The following is a 5,119-nucleotide window of genomic DNA, read 5'->3' on the forward strand; positions in this document are numbered from 1 at the left end:
TGCTTTATGGTTTTCATACCAAACCTGTGGCAGAGGTGGTAGTATATCATTCTAAAAACATAGGAATAGTTTCGATTGATAGGAAAATTCAATTTCCTAATCCTAATGAAGAGTCTTGTTCCGACATTCTGAAAATCTGCTCAAGAAAAATTAATCTAATGCATGGCATTGATCTAATGAAAATTTAAAAAATGAGTGGTGCTTTAGGTTCATATCTTAAGGTTGTATGAATAGAACTGAAGTGACATATGTATTTGATGAGTACTAAAAACGCTATTAAATTTGGGGTTAGGAAGGACTTGAAACCATCAGGTTCATCTAGAAATGCGGCTTAGCAAAGCCATAAATGTTTTCAGTATAGCCATTAGACTTACGAATGAAATAATGAGAGAATTTACACATCTCATCCATCCCAAATGCAACAAATCGAGAATCCAAAGCTAAAGATGAGAATTTTAGCTCTGTATGAACTAGATAAATCTAACAATCCTGAAACTGCATTGGGATTGCAACCCAGTCTGTCTAATCGATCATACTATCCAATGCTCAACAAGAAGAGGAAGAGACAAATCAAGAGAACGAGAAATAACAAAAAACATAGAAGTAAGACTAACTGAAAGCGAAAGTCGGATGGTAGCATCGACAGTGGTGTAAGCGAGGGATCTGTCTTTTCAAGAAGTAGAGGTATGTTACCAAAGAGTCAAACTCTAGAACATCTTCAGAATCTTATTCAGAAGAAAAGTGGAGGAGAAGGAAGAAGCATAATAATAAAAGGCATCGAAGGAATAGCATGTATGAGAGTTATTTCAAAGATTATTCTAACTCCAATTCTTATTCTGATTCAAAATACAGACACAGAAAGAGAAGAAAGGATTAGAGGAAGTATCGTGGTAGATGATGAAATGATTAGTTCACATGAGAATGTTATTCGTTTTCTTTTAGAGCTTTTGATTGATGAAATATTTCGATATGAAAAATATATGAATGACAAAAGGACAAAATTCCTAGCGGAAGTGAATGGCAAGATGCATGTACGAATGTGACCATCCATTACTAAATATAAACAAAAATAAAACCATTAGTTATTTAATTGCTTTATAAAATTATTATAACGTGACTTTATCAATTATAAAGTAAATTGTAAAAAACCTTTATAAAGTTACTTCTATATTATAAAAAAATAAAAAATAATAATATAAATTAATATTTATATAATAATATTTAAAATAAAATAAAATAAAATCGAGAGGAAAATGGATTAAGCTCAATAATACCACTTACATATGTCGAAATAAGTGGACAAGGTGAAGGAACTTCTCAACGAATAAGCTTTGAGGACAAATATTTTGAAGAAAAGGTCAATGTTATGAATATAATTCATAACAAATAAAATAAATAAAAAATAATGTAAATGATAAATAATCAGAGCAGTGATTATTTCATAGTTATTAGTTTAATGAAAAGGCATGTCTAAAAAGACATGCCCAGTCATCAAGGGGCACCTGCCTAAGTATATATGTGGGCCCTCATTGTAACATTCAGACATCCTTATACATTTTCATATTATTTATAAATACATTTGTTTATTTTACATTTAAAGTCAACAAGCTAAAGCTTTATTGTTTTACCCTCTAGTTGAACACAATCGCCTTAAGAAAAAAATTGAAACTCATGATCAATCACAATAATTCCATTAAAACTTTATTCAACAATAGATTTAGATTATGCAGACATAAAAGATTATAGTGTAAGATGTATCATTGACATGTGATCCCCCTCTCATGAATGAGAATGAAATTTTTAGATCTTTCGTTTACGGGAATTTTAAGTTCTAAAATGGGCCTCCTAAGGAAACTATAAAATAATAGTGGAAATAATAAAATAATATTAGATTACATCATCAATTTTAGAGTGAAAAAAGAAAAAACTATTTTTTGAACTCGTACTTTCAACTTATCTCCCTATGGGTTTACTCAAATTTTGAGCAGCAACACTCATTGGATGCAGAATTTGATTCCTCATCGAAGGAGTACCCATGTTGCATACTTTCGATGAACCCTGCTACATGAAAAATGATAAATACATGAAAACATGATTGCAATCATGTGTTTTCATGTATTTCACATTTTTCGTGTAGTAGGGTCCATTGGAAGTATGAAACATGGGTACTCCTTGGATGAGGAATTAAAATTTTCATTCAATGAGTACTCGCACTAGAAATTTGAGTAAAAAGTTAGGGAGATAACTCCAAAACTATGAATCATCCCCCATAGTTGACATCATCCTATTGAATCCTATTGTTTCTTATAAAAGTTTATTTTTGTCATACATTTTGCTTAGGAGGCCCATTTTAGATCTCAAAATTCCCCTAATGGATGCAAGCAATAAACTTAGAATTTCATTGCTAGAGTTCTTGTCAAAATATCTTTGTATATCAGTTGGGAATAAAATAAAATGTTATTTGATGGATATTTGGTTCAAAGGTTAACCTAGATCTAATCATAATGATCTTGCTACCACAAATTCGCTAAGGAACAACTTATGCCAATCTTTTTGGTGACTTGACTAATTAGCAAATTGTTTGTCCACGTAATCTAGAAAATAGGGGTTGAAAGAACCATGAAAATATCCTAAATCATAATGAATTTGAGAAAAAGGATATGTGAGACCTTAAATCGGCTTGTTCTAAAGAAAACCCGTGTTTTCATTTTTTCAAATTCGTTCTCATTTGCTAAGAAAATGTGTTTGAAGTTGACTGGTCAAAATTGCTACGTTTTTCCTTTGATCTCTTGATAGAGATTCACACGTGTGAGGAGGGTGGAATTTTATGAATCCAAATCCATATTGGAACCTTTAGAAACAAATTTCATGTGTTATATTTCCTTCTAGAATAATTCTACTACCTCAATCAAGGAGATAGCAACAGAAACTAAACTGAGTTGTAGAAAGTTGAACTATCAAGCTATCATTAGTAAAATCATGCATAATTCTCTGTAATTTACTAAAAATAAATTAAAATAGATTTTAATTAACCACTTAGGAATATAAAGGCACATCATGGTATTTTGTGAAGAATTAAGGTAAAAATGGTGGTAAGTGAGTGAGGTTGTACAATGCATGGTTGGATGTAAGGGAAGAGGATGAACAGACAAAGCATGGAGGAGCAGACATGGAGATGACTCTGTTCCGCACCGAGTGCACCAGAGATCCAGAGAAAGTAGGGACAAAAAAGAACTCCAAGGCTAGCAAGATGTCTCTCGACCTGATCACTATAATGGAGGGGGACTTGAATGACATCGGTGATATGGTGAGGGATGCTACTATGGAATTGTTGCAGCAGTTCGAACAACAGCAACAACAGGCTTTGGGTGCTATCCATATGGGTCTACATGAGCTATAGATCCATGCATCATAGGTACAGACTGTCGCAACATCAACTAGTTTGGCGCCTGGCACCTCCAAAGCCACAGGAATGATGCGCACACAAGATCCCCAAGCAATAGTGCTCCCAGATGGAGCACTAACTACAGAGATAGAAGCTAACAGACCCACTGTCAGAACCCTCATGGGAGTTGGACTTAACTTAGCCATGCTTCCCAGTGAGGCACTTCACCTTTTGCAGGATGGTGTGATCGCGGAGCTGTGGGCCCATGAACAGCATGCATTATAGGTCATCAGGGAGTAGAAGATCAACAATGCCTAAATGGTTGTATAGCGAGACTCTGCCATTGACCTCGTCAAAGACCTTATGGACAAGAGTTAGCACATGGCTAAGGTCATGGCTGAGGCATGCATATTTGTCCCAGAGCTAGATGTTCTCGAGGCTAAGCCAGTAGATGTGCGGGTTTGGAAGCTTGCTACTATAGTACACGATGCATGCATAGATTTGGCAAAGGTCCAGTTGGAACTAAACCTCAAAATCACAAAGTTATAGTTGATGTTGTGTGTGGAGCATGATTGTTCAGAGGTCTTTATTTCAGCCGAATGTATACCCCAGGAAGTTTGTACACCTGTTGTTGGGAAAAGTATCCAATACGGAATGACCCTATCCCACTCTAAGGGTGATAGTACCTCAGCAACAATCGAAGCAAAGCTATCTAAGATTTCTTCTTTATGAAAGTAAAACAGGAGAGAAAGAGATCCACTAACCGATGTCTTTCGCTAATGGTTGATCCAATCTTCTCTCCTTGCTGCTTGCTCCCAGCTCCTTGCTCTTTCACTGGCCCAGCTACACCAAGATCCTGCAAAATGGCAAGAGAGGGAAACTACAAGAAGCATACATTCATAATTGATTCAAGGATTAGAATAAATCAAATACACAAGTATAACAATACACCATTGAGACACATGCATATAGAAGAACCTCAAATGCTTTATTAATGGAAGAAGTAAAGTTCAGGAAGTGATACAACCATAAAAGGCCCAATCCAGCATCACCTCCCAGCAGAAAGAAATCTCCTCTTCACCTCCTTCAAAGCAAATCACCCAATAGTTCTATACTCAAACCAACAGCACTTCCTTACATTCACAAGATTCCAGCCTCCCTAGACCTCATGAGAGAGCTCTATATATAGGAGTTTTGGAGAAAGGATGAGTCAGCTTGAGGCTGGCATGAAGCTGACTAGTGTCCTCTCCCACTTCAGTTATTCTTCAGTTCTTGAGTCCACTTGGAGGTTCTTGCTTCCACTTGGAGATCTAGACCCTCTTACTCATCACCAGTCGAATTCCTTGATCCAAGTGTCATTTTGGAAGCTTCCTGGGCATTGACACCTTGAGGAATGACTGTGCCACTTGGCCAAACTCGCCCAGCGCAGGTAGCCTTCTTTGCAATTGACATTCAGTGCAGGTACACAGTGGAGCAGTTGACATTCAGCGCAGATGCTCAGTGGAGCAGTTGACATGATCTAGAATTAGCTTGTTTTTGAGTGTTTTCAGGTGGAGAACTGATATTCAGTGCTGTGGTTTGCTGACCTTGTTCCTCTAGGGGTAGGAACAACATGTTTAGGGACTTTGGATCCCTCAGATTATGGACATTTCATGCTTCATGCTGTAAGGCACAAAAATGTCTATAACAGTTGCCCCCTAAAGTATGAGGTCGTTTATCGGGTGAAATGCTTTA

At 36.4% G+C, this 5,119-nt stretch overlaps 1 pseudogene; it reads left to right on the top strand.

The window, feature by feature from the left end:
• Positions 1 to 248: 248 nt before the first annotated feature.
• LOC149194862 (uncharacterized) lies at positions 249 to 898 on the top strand (annotated as a pseudogene).
• The last annotated feature ends 4,221 nt before the right edge of the window (positions 899 to 5,119 follow it).

Source organism: Pinus tabuliformis, chromosome 2_2 (genome assembly GCF_031772625.1).
Source record: "Pinus tabuliformis cultivar Carrire ecotype Pingquan chromosome 2_2, CPIR1, whole genome shotgun sequence".
Taxonomy (NCBI): domain Eukaryota; kingdom Viridiplantae; phylum Streptophyta; class Pinopsida; order Pinales; family Pinaceae; genus Pinus; species Pinus tabuliformis.